The 20745-nt window shown below is 42.2% G+C and overlaps 1 protein-coding gene across 1 annotated transcript in view; it reads right to left on the bottom strand.

The window, feature by feature from the left end:
• Positions 1-20745, bottom strand: part of LOC124619262 — a 559103-nt gene that overhangs the window by 472125 nt on the left and 66233 nt on the right. The window lies entirely within an intron of this gene.

Here is a 20745-nt window from a genome sequence, read left to right as displayed (position 1 = left end):
ACAACCACATTTCGGAGCACGGTCTACTGCGAGACGCCAGTGAGGCTCTGGAACGTACCAGTAAGTATGTGCAGCCATGCGGACTCCAGTGCTCTGGCCAGCTGCGCTAGATTTCTCGGTTGAGGATCCACGGCGCGAATAGCGCGACGGAGGTGGTCCTGCATATCCTCAATTGGGTTGAAATCTGGGAAGTCTGGTGGCTAGGAGAGTGTGGTAAACTCATCCTGGTGCTCTTCGAACCACGCACATACACTGTGATCAGAGTGACACGTTGCATTGCCCTGCTGGTAGGTGGCATCGTGTCGAGAAAAACCGAACTGCATATAGGGACGGACGTAGTTCCAAGGATAGACGCATACTTCAGTATTGGGACAATGTTCGTATCATTCCACTCTGCATTGTTGCCAGATGTATGCAAGATGGCGGCGATGACGTCATCCAAGATGGCTGCGTGTAGACTTGGCAGCAGTGCATGACGTCATCCAAGATGGCAGCTATGACCTCATTCAATATGGCGGAAAGTTTGAATTTTGGCGGGAAAGTGCCACACCCCCTCCTCCAGAAAAATGGCTCGGAAGTTCAAATTCCAACAGGATAATGCATCACACCGTGGTTATCTCTACTAACATAAGAAAATCGCGGGAAGATAGGTCACTTGGGCTACCTCCAAGAAACTAAGTCACCAAATCGCTACTTCCCCCTATGAACTGGCGCCAAGTTTCAATTTTGGTGGGAAGATAGATCACTTGGGTTTTCGCTACCAATATAAGAAAATTATGGGAAGGAAAAGATACTTGTGCTAATATCAGTCGCCCGACCGCCACCTCCTCCTCCTAAGAATTCGTCGGAAAAAAGGACTTGTCTTTGTCATTTAAACAATTTCATGCAGATGTGTTCGCCATGAAGTCTGGACTCCAACTGGCTTAGTACACATCGCCACCAGCAGAGGGTGCTCTCATGATGTCAGGTGATGACAAGATGGCGGTACCCAGTGTGTTCACCACGAGGTCCAGACCCCAACTGACTTAGTACATTTCGTCGCCGACAGAGGGCGCTACCATGACGTCCGGTGATGCCGCAAGTACTGTTATTCAAGATTGGTGCATACATTTTGTTCACCATGTACTCTAGGACACAGCCACTGCACCATCCCATTATAAACGTGTGAGAGAGAGCAGGCAATCTTTGATTATGTAATGGGATGGTGCAGTGGCTGTGTCCTAGAGCACATGGCGAACAAAATGTATGCACCAATCCTGAATAACAGTACTTGCGTCATCAACTGACGTCGCACATTAGATACATCTGTCAACAATGCAGAGTGGAATGATACGAACGTTGTCCCAATACTTACTTCTGTTGATCACCTGTGCTTTCGAGAATGATGAGATCACCCAGGGAATCATGAAAATATTTCCCAAGACATAACTGTGATGGGTCATAAAACGTGATTCATCCTATTGCAACTCAGTGGAAGATCAGCTGCGGTATTGGCGTGCAAATTCCAGCCTTCGTCGCCGATGATTAGAAGTCAGCAGGGATGTACGAGCCAGGTGTTTGCTGCTGAGATCCATATGCAGCAACATTCGCTGAGCGGCTGTTGAGAAGATGCCATTGGTAGCCCCTTGGTTCATCTAGGTGGTTAGTTGCTCAACATTTCCGCAGCCGTCGTTCATCCCTGTCATCTATACCCCTTGGTGCACCACAGTAGCCTCGGCGCCGGTTTTGGCTAGCGCCATTTTGCCGTTCATAATATACTTTAAGCACTACGGCACTCTAACACTTTACAGACTTTTGCTGTTTGGGAAATGCTTTCATCCTTGGCCCAAAATCCAGTGATAATGCCCTTATGAACGTCAGATAAATCGTTCCATTTCCACATTATGACATTGCATCAAGAAAGCACTGTTGTCCGCGTCCCCCCGCCATGCTTTATACACCCTCCACTGTTAGTGCTGTCACCTGCCATCTGTGGGTTGTTATGGCACTTTGACGTTGCATTAAGGTGGTCGTTGCATTAAGGTTCCTGGACTGTACGTGTGTTATTGTAATCGTTTGACCTTCTCCAGAAGTGAAACTAGTGAACTGTCATCTAGGCTTGCTACGACGTGTATAAAAGTCAAGCTTCCAGGTACCACACCCTGCAGCCATTCAACCTGGGGGCCACAGTCTTGAAAACAACAATAATTTCCAAACGGCGCTCTGGCATTAATTATTTCAGTGTTGTCCTGAAGGTTGTTGGTTAAAATTCTGTTACAAACTACCAAATTTTTTATCTCTTCATCGAAACGACTGTGATCTCTGTTTTTAATCAGTTAATTGCTTTAAATGTAATTCTTTTTCCATTTCTAATGCTATGTTGCTTTGTATTAACATTTTAACTAACTTTTTTAAAATTTTTTTTTGCAATCTTATTGACCAACTTGGATCACGTTAACAACTTCAGTTCCTCCTCTTCCTTTGTTGTTGTTTCCTATTTTTCCAGTATTCCCTCAATTTATCCCTGTGAAGTCTCTTCCTTTCTTCTGTCCATGTTGTTCCTGATTGTTTATTTCTTCTGCTTTGAAAGCCTTCCAAATTTAGTATTTTGTTTTTAAAACGGGTTCTTTGTGATATTTCTGATTCTTTGGTGTTGTTTCTTTCAAGATCTTTTCTTACTTCTGTAATCCATGCTATTGTCGATTACTTCTTCCAGAAATATAGGAGTATTTGTTTTGTTAGTCTATTTCCTTCCATTCGGTAGAGATGTCCAAAAAAGGTTAATCTTCGTTTAGCCATTACTTCAGATATTTTCTCTATATTTTTGTAGATCTCCTTATTACTTCCTATTTTCCAACCACCTGCAGTTTTCATTGCACCCATTATTTTTCTAATAATCCTTCTTTCCAGTACCTCTAGTTTGTCCCTCTTATAGTTCATCATTAGGCATTGGGATCCATATAAACATTCTGGTCGTACCACTGTGGTGTAGTGTTTTAGTTTTGTTTTTCTAGATACACATTTCTTGTTGTAAATATTTTTGGTCAAATCATATGCTCTTTCCATTTTGTTAATTCTTACATCTATTGCAGATTTTTCTAGTCCATTCTGTTGTATAGTTTCTACAAGATATTTAAATTTATTTACTCGTTCTATTTTACCCATTTGCGTTTCTATGTATTTTGGTGCATTTTTTATATTTGTCATGAATTTTGTTTTTTTCAGCTGAAATTTTGAGACAAGTTCTGTTTGCTAATTTTTCCAGATTGTTTATTTGAGTAACTGCTTCTGTCAGTTTTTCTGAAAGTATTGCGAAATCATCCGCAAAAGCCAACCAATTTACCTTAATTCCATTTGTTTTCCTTCCAAGAGTTATTGGTTCAATTTTGTTATTTTTTAGCTCCCAATTCCAGATCCTTACAATTTTTTCTAGAAGGGCTGAGATACGTTTCCCATAAATTTGACTTTAGATACTGTACGTGTTAGTGTTTCACGAATTATTTTTGCTAGTTTTGATTTAACACCAAATTCTCTAATGACCTTATCTATCGTTTCTCTGCCTATACAATCAAATGCTTTCTTGAAATCTATAAATGACACTAGTATTGGTTTGCTGGTTAACATTCTATGGCGAATTATTGACTTTAAGTTAAAAATTTGTTCTGCACAGGATCTTCCCTTTCGAAAACCACCCTGATATGCTCCTAGATGTTTGTCTAAAGTATCTATCTACTAACTTTATATTTATTCATTTTATTCTTTTTTCATTTGGAATATTTTTCCATGTGGTTTTAACTACTTTTATTTATCGGCCGTAATATTTAAAAGTTTCAAAACACCGATCTATCGGCTGAAAACGAAACATGAAATATGTATTCATTTTTGACTTTGCAGTACATACTTTAACCACTACGGTACTAGAACACTTTACAGACCTAGCTGTTTCGGAAATTCTTTCATCCTTGGCCCGAAATACAATGATAATGCCCTTTTGGACGTCAAATAAATAATCGAAAAACGTTTTTCTCGTACCATTGACAAAATAATACAAATGAAACTTTAAACGAAAGAAGGCTTCACAAATTAAACGAAATTCTAGAAAAATGAGTAACGGAAATAACAGTTGCAATTACATGAGCAAAAATATCAAATGAAGAAACGGAAGTAATTATTTCGAAGTAAATACGTAAAAATAATTAAAAACACATGAGCACAAATGTCAAATAAAAAAAGATGAGCAAACAGAAAAGTTAATACGATGATTAAAGCGATGTGGAAAGGGATTAGAAACGAAAAAAAAAATACATTTATTCTGTGGAATTGTTCAGGCTTTCCTGACGATATGTTGACAATTTGGATAAGCAGATCCTCTGTCCGTTGTTCAGAGGAGCTGATTATTCAGCGTGTCTAAATTTATATCAATTAACCGGATATAAATAATGACCACAGTCTTTTCAACAAAGAGGTAAAAAGAGTGTGTCTGACAGGATTCGAACCTACAGCCTCCAGCGTACCACCTAAATAATTGAACCTCAGTGCTATGCGGCATTTTGATGTAAGTTCTATGTGAAATTACTGCGTGTCTGTTTGGTGTGTGTTCCGTCGAAGTGAATAGACACCATTTTTCAAATGTGTGTGAAATCTTATGGGACTTAATTGCTAAGGTCATCAGTCCCTATTTTTTTTTTTTTTTTTTTACTTTATTGTTATTTTAAAACCTGTACAACTCAGGTAGGCTGGCAGCGGCACACTACGCCGCTCTTCAGCCATAGCGATTTACAAGAGTATAAAACATGGTGAATGACAATGAACAAAGTGACGGGCAAAAGAGAGAGGTCACAGAGACATAAAAAACACGGAGTCGTTCACATGTGACGATAACAACACTGAAAACACGTTGGCACGGCGCACAAAACACTGGTGAGTCCGACGGCACAAGTGAACGTAGGAGTGGGACGGCGGACACCAAAAACACTATACGACGTCACACACACGAGACACAAAAGGCGACGATCTCCGGCGCGCGAATGTTCACTATACGCGTGCGAGTCCGGGGACCTGCCAAGAGAGGAGGAGGAGGGAGGGGAGTGGGAGAGCGAGAGGGGAGAGCAGAGATGCCACGGGCAGGGGAGATAGGGGGGAGGGAGGAAGGGGGAGAGGAAGCCCGGGGGAAGAGGGGGAAGGGAGGGGACAGGGAGATGGAACAAGAAGGGAAGAGAAGAGAAGGGAAGAGAAGGGAGGGAGGGTGCCGAAAGGAAAGGACACGGGAAGTGGGGGGCGGGGCAGGGTCAAAGTTGATAGGAGGGGTAGATGGAGGGGATGAGGACATCATCAGGGAGAGGGAGCTGGCGGAAGCCACCTTGGGAGAGGGTATGGAGGGTGGAGAGATGGAGACCGGGTGGGACGTGGGAATACAGGCGCGGCAGCGGGCGGGGGTGGGAGAGGATCGGGGAAATGAGCGGGTGAGGAGGATCAAGTTTACGTGAGGTGTACAGGATACGTATCCTTTCAAGGAAAAGGAGGAGGTGGGGGAAGGGGATGAGATCATACAGGATCCGCGTGGGGGAGGGGAGACGGATGCGATAGGCAAGGCGGAGAGCATGGCGTTCAAGGATTTGGAGGGATTTATAGAAGGTAGGGGGATCCGTCCCTAAGCTTACACACTACTTAAACTAAATTGTCCTAAGGACAAACACACACACACCCATGCCCGAGGGAGGACTCGAACCTCCGCCGGGACCAGCCGAGACACCATTTCTGATAAAGTGGCCACATATACAGGGAGAACATTAATAAAACCGACAAACTGCAGGGACGGATTCACGACTGGAATTTGAGGAAAAAAGGTCCTGTGGGTATGTTTCCGGAAATTCACTGTTGCCACGGTAGATGGCGCTGACGAACAACAGTTCTTCTGATCGCGTGCCGTGTGATCCTTGAGTGTTGCAGGCGGTGTGATGGACGCAGCATACTGTAAGTAGCTGAAAGGTCCGGTGTTCATGTCAGGAACTAACCGAGATGGTGTTTGCCTACGACCAAGCAGCTGGAAACGGTTGAGAGGCAGCACGGCTATACCAAAACAAGTACCCTCACAGACATCAACCGCATCACACAACATTTCAAGCCCTTTTTGTGCATTAGTGTAATCATCGGTCCTTTCAGACATACGAACGTGCATGGAGCTGGCGGACTGTGCGTACATCAAATTTGGTGGACTGGGTTCCACAGGATATTGACAAGAATCCAGTACAAGCTCCAGGCAAGTGGCCTATAAACACAGTGTAAGCCAAAGTATTCTGCATGACAACCACTACCATCCCTATCACCTGGAACGAGAGTTAGGATTAACAGCAGCGGATTTTCCTGTACAGGAAAGATCTTGTAGAGTTGGATTCAGTTTAGAAAACTGAAAATTTGTGCCAGACCAGGACTCGAAATCGAATTCCTTGCTTTAGACGAGCAGTCGCCTTAACCGTTTAGGGTATCCAAGCACGCTTCCTTCCATCCCATATTCTGAACTTGTCACACACTAAGAGTCCACCGTCTATCAACCTCGTTGCTCGCAGTTATGTCTGATTCCTGTAAGACTTCGGACAGTGTGTATCTTCACTGAAGATATTTCCGTCATGGCGTGTGGTGTCTGTTCGTGGGAGAAAAATGGTTTAAATGGCTCTAAGCACCATGGGACTTACCGTCTGAATTCATCAGTCCCCTAGACTTAGAACTACTTTAACCTAACTAACCTAAGGACATCACACACATCCATGCCGGAGGTAGGATTCGAACCTGCGACCGTAGCAGTCGCACGGTTCCGGACTGAGCGCCTGAACCGCTAGACCACCGCGGCCGGCCGCCTAGAACCGCTCGACCACAACGGGTGGCTCGTTGGAGAAGTAAACACGTAGTGGCACTAATGGATTTGTCAAGCGTTGCAATGAATTTAGAACTGCAATTTCTTTTTATTTACATGAATGCGTCGTGTCCATCCTTTCGGACATATCGGAGAGAATAGACACCATGCATTCATATAGCTGATTCGCCTCGACGGGCGATGAATCCGTAACCTTCAGTGTGGATGCACGTCTACATTCGACCCTTAGTGGAAAATCCAAAATTAACGGGCATGGAAGACATGGATGGGGGCTGTGAATAGGAGGCGCTAAATAATGTGAGTCGGCCAGGGAGCGAGCAGAAGTAATCCGCACATTTCAGATAACACTGTATCCGCGTAGCGCTTTGGTTAACGCTACTGCCTGGTAACCAGGAGATCCCATGTTCGATTCCCGCTATGGAACGCACATTAACCCGTCGCGCTAATTCCACATAAAGTCCCTACGCAGCTGATATAATCAATTATTTATCTTTCACCAACTTCAAATTACATTATTTTTGTTAGTCTATTTTCATGTTTTCTATGGGGAAAGCGTATACTGCATGCTTGAGATTGACGAAGTATTACGCAGTGATTTACAGTACGTTTTTCTTACCCCGATTTGTGCCCACTCTTTCATATTCTGTGAAAATGAACCAAGTTGTTCATTCCAACATTATTGATGACAAAGCGATGGCCTTTCTTCTGTACCTTCATGACAGTATTTCACTGACAGTCCCGACTTAAAGGATTACAACACCACTGTTTACAGGGCAGCACAAATACGTTCCTTGTCCGCCGAACACTCGGACATTTTATCACACCTGGAAGAAGGAAGTTGGGAAGAATAGACTTTAACGCCACATCGACAGTTAGGTCATGAAAGACGGAGCACGAGCTCGTATAACAGACGGATAGGAAAGAAAATCGGCTGTACCATTTTCGGAGGAACCATCCCGGCATTTGCCTGGAGCGATTCAGGGGAAAATCGGAAAACCGAAATCAGGATGGTTGGATACGGATTTGAACCTCTTAAACGCAAAGCCAATGCACTGCGCCACCTCTCTCGGAGTGTCACACCTGGAATGGGTCGTTAAACCACTCAATTTTAATACCACAGAATATGTGTGGGACTATTTGTAACAGTGGTTGAAGCAACCGCTTCGTAGTTCCACAGGATCTAATCGTCAGTGAATGAGTGGAGTTGAATACCTGGAGAAATATGCCTTGCCGAACTGAAGCCTTATCAAGGCAAGAGCTGATATTACAGGTTTTAACGCGTTGGCTTCTGTGGACGACAAATTTTTATTCCAGTGTGCTTAAAAATTTGGTTTAAACATACTTCATGAAAATACGTTCAGAAATACTTCGCATATTTGGTATATACGGGGTGTCCCTCCTAAGACCTATCAATCGCATTTTTGTGTTGTTTAAGGGGACATCGAATGTCCTACGCCGCCAATGTTAAATTATCGAATTTTGTGACCCATTATCTTGGAAACTTTTTAAGACACCAACTTACAATTTTCCACAATTAATGAACGCACCTTTCTAGATACACTGAACTAGAATTATTACTGAAATTATATTGTAGGGTATGTTATCCTTTTTTTTCAAATACTCAATTTTTTGACAGAATTTTGTAAATAAATGAACTTAAAAACAAAACAACTCTTGATATTTTAATTATTCTAGTTCCATATGTTTTTAATTTCATGTCTCTACCATCCGTACATTTTAGAAAACGGGTCATTTATTGCAAAAAATGTAGTTCAAAGATATTGAGGTTTAAAACGTTTTTTATTACAAATTCTTATACAGACTTACATTTCTGCGTCTTTTATGTACTAAAATTGCCCTGGCCTATAGTTTGAGTCTTCTTCATAGTCATAATAGCCCAGTGCTTGCCTCCTCCTTTTCTTTCTTGCTTCCTTTGCCATTTGCTGAGCAGCTAACTCTGCTTCACGTACACGAAGCTCATCCAGTTCCTGCAGTCTTTTAGCTGTATTCTGTCCAAATCTTACCCCTAATTTCTCCAAAACCTTAAGTATTTCATAGTTCCCACCATTAAAAGTTATTACAGCCTCAGACACTGCTAACTTTGGAGTCATAAGGCATACATTTTTAGGCACATGGCACCACACACCATTATTCTGGATCTTCCCATGTAAACACTTCTTTAGTGGCTCAGGATATGCCAAATCTCTGTAAATAGGTTTAACTGCCCCCGTTACTGCCAAAGAAAGAGAATGTTTATGTGAAAATTCATGAACGGTGCCAGAAAATTCAGCTTGCCTATATTTACACAAAGCGTTTGGTGGAAGTGAACACATGGCGTTTCATCGGTTGATATTCGATGAAAGAAAGTGCTCCACGCAGCTCTTTTCATCTTCTCTAAATTGTCACAGTTATCTCTAACTGCCTTTCCATAATATTCCTGTAATTCAGCATCAATTATTTTGCCCGCTAGTCTTCCAGCACATTTTATTGTCTTGCCATCAGACAGAAATGAACATTAGGACTGATTTGTTTATTCGTAATGCCAACTTCTGAGACGCAGCAGTAGGCACAAAACATAGCAATTCACAACCTTCTAGACTGTGTAGTTCCCAAGATATGACTGCTCGACTGTGGCGGTATATGCGTAGCCTCGAAATTTGACAGTCACACGTCAACACTCAAAATATTATTTGAAGGTCTCCCAATTGTCTGATTTTAATGTATTATATACCAAAAAGTTGAGGAAAGTCCACGGTACATTATGGAGTAGAAAACAGATGAGCTGACTTTTAAAGCGGAATTTTAAGTGCACGTTCGATAGAGCGGTCCCACATTAGTCTAGTGCGACATTCGTTTTATAGCGGTATTACAACAAGAAGAATTATGTGTACTCGAGCCGCGTCTGAGCAGCGCTGATGCATGACGGCTGCTATCTGTTGAAGTGCTGGTTATACTTCTTTTTGTAACGTCCCTGTAAAGCGAATGTCGCACTAGATTAATTTGGGACCACTCTACCAAGAGGGCACGTAACTGCGCTTTAAAAATCATTCCGCCGAGAATGGGCGTCGCATGAGGAATATTTGTTTGCGCTGACTCCAGCCGCACACAGCGAAAAATAAATTTCAAATAACTGCGTAAACGCCAGAGAAAACGAGCCTGACGAATCTTAGGAGGGACATGCAGTATACTTCCAAGTTAAATTTGGAACATGATAAATGAGGAATATATTTTAGAAGATTTTCTTTTACACAGGTAAATGTTCATTCCAGCACCTAAATATGAAGTCGCAGCACCGTAAACAAGACGAATGTAGGCGAAGGGTTGTCACGTAAACTTAGGCATATTTTAGCGACGACAGACCTGTGGCGAAATCTACGAAGTCGCGAAATAGCCTGGTGTGAAGCAAGACCAGGCTGCGAATACGCAACGCGTTGTACGGGAACCAACACGTGCCGAGCACAACAATGAACGGTTTCAAAGGCGGTGGTGACGGTTGAGTGTAAATGTCGGATTACGGTGACAGACGTACAACTAGATGACGATGTATTCGTGGTCGGTAATGGGAAGAAATATTGTGCTGAACAAGCAGCATCTGCTTGTAGTGTTTACACGCTGAACACGTTGAGCCACAGGTTAATACAGAGGGGTGTTACATTATTATGTGTGTGTGTGTGCTATCCCACCGTGAACTGAATCCTTGGTAACGAAAATACAGGCTATATCATAACTCATAGCGTAAAGTATGCGGTTAAAAGTAAACAATTCTGGAAGCAAAACTGTCTCAGTAAACATGGGCTCTAAAACATATAACTTAAGAACTATGAGCACCTGTTCATCTCCGTCACTGTCAAACACAGGTCTTCTACTGATCAAGTGCTCATAGCTCGTAAGGTATGCACTATAGGGCCCATGATTAGTGGACATGTTTTGGTCCATACCAGCGCCTCCCAAAACATGGAAAGAAAAGAGCTTGCGGTAGAACGTATTTGTTTAACAGTATCGAAGGTGAAGAAAAGCTCATAGCTCTTAACGTATCCATACTGAAAGGAACATTGAAACAAATTGAAATATTCTGGTATGTTGAAATGCTGGTAAAACTGATTGACAGTCCAGTTTTCCCCCGTTAGCTGTTTTATTGTCCGGTGTCGTCCCATGCAGGCGAATACTCAGTGTATTTCTGCATGAAAATTTTGAAGGAGATTTTTATAAGAGCCGTACTGTTGACCTACTACTTTCAGAATTCTTAATACTAAAAAATTGGCCAGCTGCAAGTAGGGATCGCGCAGTGAGTCACCGTAGAAAGTTTGTTATGTATGTAGACAGTTTATCCATTCCGGGAATCTAGGATATTGGTGAGTTCTGCCTTTTATTGACATTGATACTGGCAAGATATTTGTCCCAGGAATTCCAAGACTTTCAGGAATGTTTCACTTTCAACTTTGAAGTCGGATAAAAAATGACCACAGAAATATTTGTTTCGTATGACATAATTACAAATAAACAATTTCGGATTTTTCGCTTTACTTGTAGTGCGAAACCTCGCTTCTTGCCAAATTTCACAAATCTAGATCAACAAGAAGTACCCTATATTTTTTGATGAGACTTTTCGAGCATAAAAATATTTGACATAAATGACCATATCTTATGATTGCATCGACTCAGAAGCTTAGAATATTTACATCGCCAAGCGACCATAAACGATAATATGTGACATAAATTTGAACGTGACACCTCTAATCGTTTTTGAGAAAAAGGGTTCTGGACAAACAGACAGACAACAAAGCGATGCTATAGATACACAGATACAAAACTCAAAAAGTTCTGTATATTTTTTTACAGACTGAGGAGCGGAACCCTAAAAATTAAAATCGTAGCACGCGAATTAATAACAAAAAACGTGAACCGTTATCATAAAATTACTTACACGATCTAATTTCCCATATTATCTAAATGGTTTTATACGTGTCCCAAGGTGCACTAAGGAGCACTGACCGACGCAATCGACACCTGTAGTCGCTTTATGAAGACAGCTGTTACTGATAATTTACGTTTGGAGAGCGCCAGACGCCCCTAAAATTAAATGTTGTAGCAGTAATAGTGAGGAACGTCCAGCTGGGGCTGTAAGGAGACCCAAATGAAAGAATAATTAAAACAATACTGCGAACTCAAAAGTAGTAACGTGAAACCGTCTAGATTCCTGAACATCTCAATTCTGAGATGACAGCGATGAATACACCTTCGTCTACCTCTCGCTCTCATTTTGACAATGGTATGCGCTTTAGAGCCCAATTTCACTCAGACTTTTTTGCCTCTAGTAACCTGTACTCTCAAAAGTGGTTCAAATGGCTCTGAGCACTATGGGACTTAACATCTGAGGTCATCAGTCCCCTAGAACTCAGAACTACTTAAACCTATCCTAAGAACATCACACACATCCATGCCTGAATCAGGATTCGAACTTGCGACCGCAGCAGCAGCGCGGTTCCTGACTGAAGCGCCTAGAACCGCTCGGCTACAACAGCCCGTCCTGTACTCTCAACTGTATGCGTTTACTCCATTAATTATGATACACCCTGCGTATGGCGGAACTATTTCCTGGGATTATGCAGAGGACTATACGATGCCGACCAACCGCCGTGTCTTCCTATGGCGTCGTCTGGATGCCGTGTGGAGGGACGTTTGTCAGTAGACCGCTCTGCAGACCGTTATCAACTTCGCAGACTTTAGAGCATCTACTTCTCGTTCAAAAAAAGTGGAGTCTTATGGGACTTAACTGCTAAGGTCATCAGTCCCTAAGCTTACACACTACTTAACCTAAATTATCCTAAGGACAAACACGCACACCCATTCCCGAGGTAAGACTCGAACCTCCGCCGGGATCAGCCGCACAGTCCATGACTGCAGCGCCTGAGACCGCTCGGCTAATCCCGCGCTGCTTCTCGTTCCAGTAGCTCCTCTGTTCGCCTCAAGAGGATATTGCAATCTGTTTCAGTCCTCCCACAAACCAAGAACGTCTGGCAGTACAGGAAATTGAACATGGGGCCTGCACATGGCGAGCAGATACAGTGACCATTTAGCTACGGAGGCGACCATATTCCTCTCACATACAAGCTGCTACCCAAAATTTCCGAGAATATTCTCGTGAAAATCAGTGAACTTACCTTATATCTTAATGTACACCGTCAGATTCGGAGTTCTCTCGGGCTTGCATGAAACGCTGGAAGTATGCTGGGTGAATCGGACCCAAAATTAGTTGCTGTTCCCCTTGAATCTCTTCTACGTAGTCAAAACGCCGTCCTTTCAGGTTCGAGTTCATTTTCGGAAAGAGGAAGAAATCGGAAGGGGCCAGATCTGGCAAGTAGGGCGGGTGCGAGGTAACTGTCAATCTGTATTTTAATCTCTGCTCACTCACCTGTCAGGCGGCAGTATCCAACATCTTCCCTCAACCACCTCATAACATCGCAGTACAGCTTCCCGGAGTCAGTCTGAGCATGTGGAAGACATTCCTTATGGAAAATTAGCAGTGACTTGATGTTGCTGCGAACTTGACTCGATTTTTTGGAACGCAGTTGGTCACTGGTATGATCGTTGTTTTGTTTCAGGGTGATACCAGTACACCCATGACTGATAGACAATGTTGTCCGCTGGACAATAAATGTGGAACATCTTTGACTATTGTTTCCAGCTCAGTGCACGACTGAGGCCGATGGACGAAGGATGAAAAAAAAAATGGTTCAAATGGCTCTGAGCACTATGGGACTTAACTTCTGAGGTCATCAGTCCCCTAGAACTTAGAACTACTTAAACCTAACTAACCTAAGGACATCACACACATCCACGCCCGAGGCAGGATTCGAACCTGCGACAGTAGCGGTAGCGCGGTTCCAGACTGTAGCGCCTAGAACCGCTCGGCCACACCAGCCGGCACGAAGGATGAACTTCGCTTAAAGTCGTCCCACGTTAAATTCATCAGGTAGTATGCGCTGACTTGTCCCTTGCGAAATTTCAACGATTTCACAGACTTCGATAAGGACAGAAGCTGAAGAAATGAATTAAAATTTTTATTCAAGGGCGAGACTTAAAACCGGCTTTCCTGCCTGCTAGACAGATGCGCTATCCACTACATCTCCCTGGCATTGTGGCACGGACAACTGCACACTTTGCCCTAGTCCAGTGCCCTCCCTAACGCAACAAAATTTGGGGGTGATATTCTAAAGTCGGGGAACCTCGGCCATAGTAGCCGGCCGCGGTGGCCGAGCGGTTCTAGGCACTTCAGTCCGGAACCGCGCTGCTGCTAAGGTCGCAGGTTCGAATCCTGCCTCGGGCATGGATGTGTGTGATGTCCTTAGGTTAGTTAGGTTTAAGTAGTTCCTAGTCTAGGGGACTGATGACCTCAGATGTCAAGTCCCATAGTGCTTAGAGCCATTTGAACCTCTGCCATATTGATGAGTTAAAAAGGGGGAAAAATTGGCTGAGGGGTCAATAGGAGTTTGAGACAGGTAAGGTATTGGTCTAGTGTAACCCTTGCAGCTGTGTAGTGAACAGCAAATCTGCCTAGTAAACAAGAGACCTGGCTTCACGTCACGGCCTTGGCATTACTTTTAATTCACTTCTTCAGCTTCTATCCTTACCTAAAATACAGTTGAGACTCAGTACGTCTCCAGGAAAATGTAATTCCATCAGATCAGTAGGTTTCACAGACGTTATGATTGCCTGACTTCTGTCGCTGCGAATCGCATCACACACTTCCGCAATAGTTTCAGGAGCTGTGCACGATGGTGGTCTGCCCGGATGATTGTCGCCCTCCAGAGATTCCCAGCCATTTTTAAATCATTTAAACCACTCAGGTGTTCCTGGTTGGCTCAAAGCTTGCCCACCAAAGCCTCCCTTAGCGTGCTGCGATTTTCAGATGCAGTTTTAAAGAGTTTATACCAAAACTTAATATAGATCCTTTCTTTCCTTCAGGTCAGCCATTTCGAAATTCGCAGACTCAAGGAACACGGCGTAAAGAAATCAGCGAACCGGGAAATGTTGAGTAGCACACTATAGAAGAAGGAAATGAGTTAAATTGATACGGGACCAGAAACGCCTTCTTCCCCAATTAGTCCACATTTTCTACAGCTCTTATAGAACAATTATCATGGGAAACACAAAGGAACAGAACGTACCAGCACGTCACATAAGACTGTTCCTTACATTAAATGTTCAGAATGCTTCCGTGAGCACTGATAGACCCATCAACCCGCCGTCGCATTGAATTACGTTTGCGCTGATGTATCTATTGCATATTGTTTCGCAACATTCCACAGTGTGGTAATGAATATTTGCTGTATATTTTACGAGGATTAGATACTTGCCAGGGTAGCCGAGAGCGCTAATGCGCTGCTTCCTGGGCTCGGGTAGGCGCGCCGGCTGCGGATCGATTCCGCCCTACGGATGAACGACGACGGCCGGTATGTCGGCCAGCCTGGATGTGGTTTTTAGGCGGTTTTCCACATCCCAATAGGTGAATACTGGGCTGGGCCCCACGTACCGCCTCAGTTACACGACCCACAGACATTTGAATACGTTCGATTTCATGGCTTACACTAGACGCAGACAGCTGGGGTACACTACTTACGTCCCGCAGGGTTTGGGGTGGAGACAGGAAGGGCATCTGGCTACCCTCTGCAACTAACACTGCCAAATCCGTAATAACAAGGCCGACCCCGCATTGGCGCGGGACAAGGCCCATAGAAAGAAAGAAAAATTTTACGAGGGTTAGATAAACAATAACTTCAAGTGGCCCTACCAATAAAAGTCTAGTGAATTATGCTCTACAGAATGTTGACTGCAGGGAGACGATCCACTTCCTCTACCCATCTGTCATGACGTCTATTGTTTACCTGACAGGCATTAGGCGTGAAATGAGGAAGAGCCTTTACAAACATCGCTCATCTACATGATACGCACTCGATACATCATTGGAAGATCGAAGGAAGGCACGGGAAATCATTTCCGCTAGTAGGCTGTTCGAAAGGAGAGCTGAATAACTAATCTTTCACATCAGTGACTTAGATGAACTCACGAAGCACCATGTAACATTTTTGCACACAATTTGCTAACGCCTAACAGGTGCTACTACGAAAACGTTCCTCTTTACAATACTAACTACGTAACCGTCAAGCTGTTGGGTTAATTAGTCACAAAGCGCTTTAACTTTTGCCTTCAGGGCAAAGTTTTTAGGTTTGCATGTTGATAAAAAACTTAAAATGGAAAAACAGACCTGCTAAAACCGTTAGATTTGGCAATTTTTGCCATGCAAATAATTGTCAACTTTGTGTATGAAGAAGTCAGTAAGTTAATTTATTTTGATTATTTTTCTTTCACTGATGTCTTATGGGATAATATTCTGGGGTAACTCTTCATTTAGAGGAAAAGTATTCATTTCACAAAAGAAAGTCATTAGAATTATTTGAGGGCTTCACACATGTACCTTGTAGGCATCTATTTAACCAGCATGGGAATATTAACTACAGCCTCAAAGTTAAATTATTAACTTGAGAAATTTGTTAAAAACAACCAATCAGAGTGAGACTAACAGAGATATTCACAAGTACAGCAGTAGAAGGAAAAATGGCCTGCATTACCCTGTAACGGATCGTATTTTAGCACAGAAAGGGGTGAAGTACGCAGCTATAAAACTCTTTTACAATCAGCTCCTTGAAATAAAATGCCTGAGGCAGCAGAAGTGTTTTCAAATTTAAGTTAATGACGTTTCTCGTTAACAACTGCTATGTTGTTGTTGTTGTTGTGGTCTTCAGTCCTGAGACTGGTTTGATGCAGCTCTCCATGCTACTCTATCCTGTGCAAGCTTCTTCATCTCACAGTACCTACTGCAGCCTACATCCTTCTGAATCTGCTTAGTGTATTCATCTCTTGGTCTTCCTCTACGATTTTTACCCCCCATGCTGCCCTCCAATACTAAATTGGTGATCCCTCGATGTCTCAGAACATGTCCTACCAACCGATCCCTTCTTCTAGTCAAGCTGTGCCACAAGCTCCTCTTCTCCCCAGTTCTATTCAATACCTCCTCATTAGTTATGTGATCTACCCATCTAATCTTCAGCATTCTTCTGTAGCACCACATTTCAAAAGCTTCTATTCTCTTTTTGTCTAAACTATTTATCGTCCACGTTTCACTTCCATACATGGCTACACTCCATACAAATACTTTCAGAAACGACTTCCTGACATTTAAATCTATACTCGATGTTAAAAAAATTTTCTTTGCCATTGCCAGTCTACATTTTATATCCTCTCTACTTCGACCATCATCAGTTATTTAGCTCCCCAAATAGTAAAACTCCTTTACTACTGTAAGTGTCTCATTTCCTAATCTAATTCCCTCAGCATCTCCCAACTTAATTCGACTACATTCCATTATCCTCGTTTTGCTTTTGTTGATGTTCATCTTATATCCTTTTTTCAAGACACTATCCATTCCATTCAACTGCTCTTCCAAGTCCTTTGCTGTCTCTGACAGAATTACAATTCATCGGCGAACCTCAAAGATTTTATTTCTTCTCCATGGATTTTAATACCTACTCCGAACTTTTCTTTTGTTTCCTTTATTGCTTGCTCAATATATATATTGAATAGCATCGGGGATAGGCTACAACCCTGTCTCACTCCCTTCCCAATCACTGCATCCCTTTCATACCCCTCGACTCTAATAACTGCCATCTGCTTTCTGTACAAATTGTAAATAGCCTTTCACTCCCTGTATTTTACCCCTGCCACCCTGAGAATTTGAAAGAGAGTATCCCAATCAACATTATCAAAAGCTTTCTCTAAGTCTACAAATGCTAGAAACATAGGTTTGCCTTTCCTTAATCTTTCTTCTAAGATAAGTCGCAGGGTCAGTATTGCCTCACGTGTTCCAGTATTTCTACGGAATACAAACTGATCTTCCCCGAGATCGGGTTCAATCAGTTTTTCCATTCGTCTTTAAAGAATTCGCGTTAGTATTTTGCAGCTGTGACTTATTAAACTGATAGTCCGGTAATTTTCGCATCTGTCAACACCTGCTTTCTTTGGGATTGGAATTATTATATTCTTCTTGAAGTCTGAGGGTATTTCGCCTGTCTCATAAATCTTGCTCACCAGATGGTAGAGTTTAGTAAGGACTGGCTCTCCCAAGGCTGTCAGTAGTTATAGTGGAATGTTGTCCATTCGGGTGCCTTGTTTCGACTCAGGTCCTTCAGTGCTCTGTCAAACTCTTTATGCAGTATCATATCTCCCATTTCACCTTCATCCACATCCTCTTCCATTTTCATAATATTGTCCTCAAGTACATCGCCCATGTATAGACCCTCTATACACTCCTTCCACCTTTCTGCTTTCCCTTCTTTGCTGCAATAACATAGAGAAATTCTTGAATATAAATAATTAGTTTCAGAAGGTGCGACATGGCCGCGTATTGAACAGTGACCCGAAAATAGAATAAATTTCTCTTGCTTCACGTCTACAGTCACGTATTTCTATGTGATCAGACTACCCGTTTCGATCTATAATGACCACGTTCAGATCTGCAGCAAAAAATGTGGGAAAAACACAAATACAACTAGCAGATTGTCTACAGTTTAAAACAGCCGTAGTGAGTCTGCTAGGTGTATTTGTGTTTTTCCCATATTTTGCTGCAGATCTGAAGGTGGTCATTATACACTGAAACCGGTAGTCTGATGACATAAAAATTTGTTGCCATAAACGTGAAGTAAAGAAAATTTATAAATAATTAGTCCCTGATGCAAATATAAACCAGTAAATAACCAGATTACAGCCGTAGAAATATTTTCTTCATTTGTAAGTAGGCTGTTTAGGTTTTTATATTGGTAACGCCATGTAGCGCTCTATATGAAAATCACTGGCTGTGCTGTGTGCAGTCTGTGGCTGGGTGGCATTGTTGTAATATTCGCCATTGTAGTGTTGGGCAGTTGGCTGTTAGCAGCGCGTAGGGTTGCGCAGTTGGAGATGAGCCGCCAGCAGTGGTGGATGTGGGGAGAGAAATGGCGGAGTTTTGCAATTTGTAAGACTGGATGTCATGAACTGCTATATATATTATGGCTTTTGAACAATATTAAGGTAAATACATTGTTTTTTCTCTATCAAAATCTTTCATTTGCTAACTATGCCTATCAGTAGTTAGTGCCTTCAGTAGTTTGTATCTTTTATTTAGCTGGCAGTAGTGGCGCTCGCTGTATTGCAGTAGCTTGAGTAACGAAGATTTTTGTGAGGTAAGTGATTTGTGAAAGGTATAGTTTAATGTTAGTCAGGGCCATTCTTTTGTAGGGATTATTGAAAGTCAGATTGCGTTGCGCTAGAAATATTGTGTGTCAGTATAAGCACAGTCATGTATAATTGTTCGAAGGGGACGTTTCATATGTCGACCCTTAGCCGAGGATACCTCACTGGAATCTTCTGATTTTTTCTTGTAGTTTGTGTGATTAGTGTAGCTTTTGTTTATTGCTAGCGCGTAATTATACAGAGAATTTCCTTCGTAGTTGTAGTTTTTCATTGTTGTACACAGTTGTGGCATGCATGTAGATTTGCACCAAGTATTTCACAGTTGCGCTTGCAATTAACTAGATATTATTTTCAGTGCAATGTTAATGTGTTTTGTTATTTTCTGTGTTGTCGTGTGAAATATTGTGACAATAATGGCGTGTGAAAAACGTAATACTAGGCTTCAAAGTAAACTGAGAAATGACAGTGAAGACGAAAGCAGTGTGTTAGCGCCACCGTGTAATGAATTAACTAATGTTCAAAGTAGTAACTTGGTAATTGTGCATAGGGAAATGGAGCGGGCTGCAAATAATGGTGTAGGCAGTGAAACAATTAGTGATCAGGGAAGCATTATCGATCTATCGGTCGGCAACAGCTGGTCTCAGCAATCCGAAATGACAGAACACAATATTGCAAATACTGTAGACTCAGCTTTTGGGTCCTCACCGTTTTCTCAAATGAGTCAAGACACATTTTCTACTTGTCAAAACGTGAATGCTGCCGGTGAAAATGCACTGCCAAAAAGCATAGAGAAACACATTCCAGACACTAATACATTATTATTGCAATTAATGCAACAAATGGAACAAAATCAGAGACAAACACAGCAAAAGCTTCAAAAGTTAGACACAATGGAACAACACCAGAGACAAACACAGCAACAGTTAGACACAATGGAACAAAATCTTCGGAAGTTAGACACCACACTTGAACAAACACGTGAAGATATAACTACTGAGTTACATAACATTGAATCGAAATGTCAAAAAGTCTGTAATGACGTAAAAACACAAATTTGTGAGCATTTCCAACCTATTTTTTCGCGTCATGAAAATGCATTACAGAATCACGAAGCAGCCATAAAAGAACTGCAAACTATTGTTCATGAAAAAAACGACACCTTGCAAGCTAAAATTGACTCAGTTGCATCTACCGATTCGGTTACACAACTTGCAAAAACTCAGAAAAACTTAAAGGACACAGTAGATACGATTTCAACACAAATGGACACTCTGAACCTTGGTTCAGAAAAACACACAGAGGAAATAATTTCACTAATGGATAAAGTAGCCGAACTTTAAGATCGGTTCTCTAACTTATCTACAAAGGTAGATAATCTGAATGACACAAGACCTGTAGCCTTCACGGACACTGAAGAGTATGAACAAATTAGAAAATTCAAACAAAATCAAAATCAAATCAATACACAGTACAAAAGAGAAATCCGGGAAGTACAAGATCGGTTGGCACAAGTAATACAAGAATTACATATTTCAGAGGACACTCGCGCTCCACTACGGGAAGAGGGACATAAAAATACGGAGCAACCACAAAATAATGACACAGGCAAC

This window comes from Schistocerca americana, chromosome 6, assembly GCF_021461395.2.
Source record: "Schistocerca americana isolate TAMUIC-IGC-003095 chromosome 6, iqSchAmer2.1, whole genome shotgun sequence".
NCBI lineage: Eukaryota > Metazoa > Arthropoda > Insecta > Orthoptera > Acrididae > Schistocerca > Schistocerca americana.
This window is presented reverse-complemented; position numbering and strand designations above follow the sequence as displayed.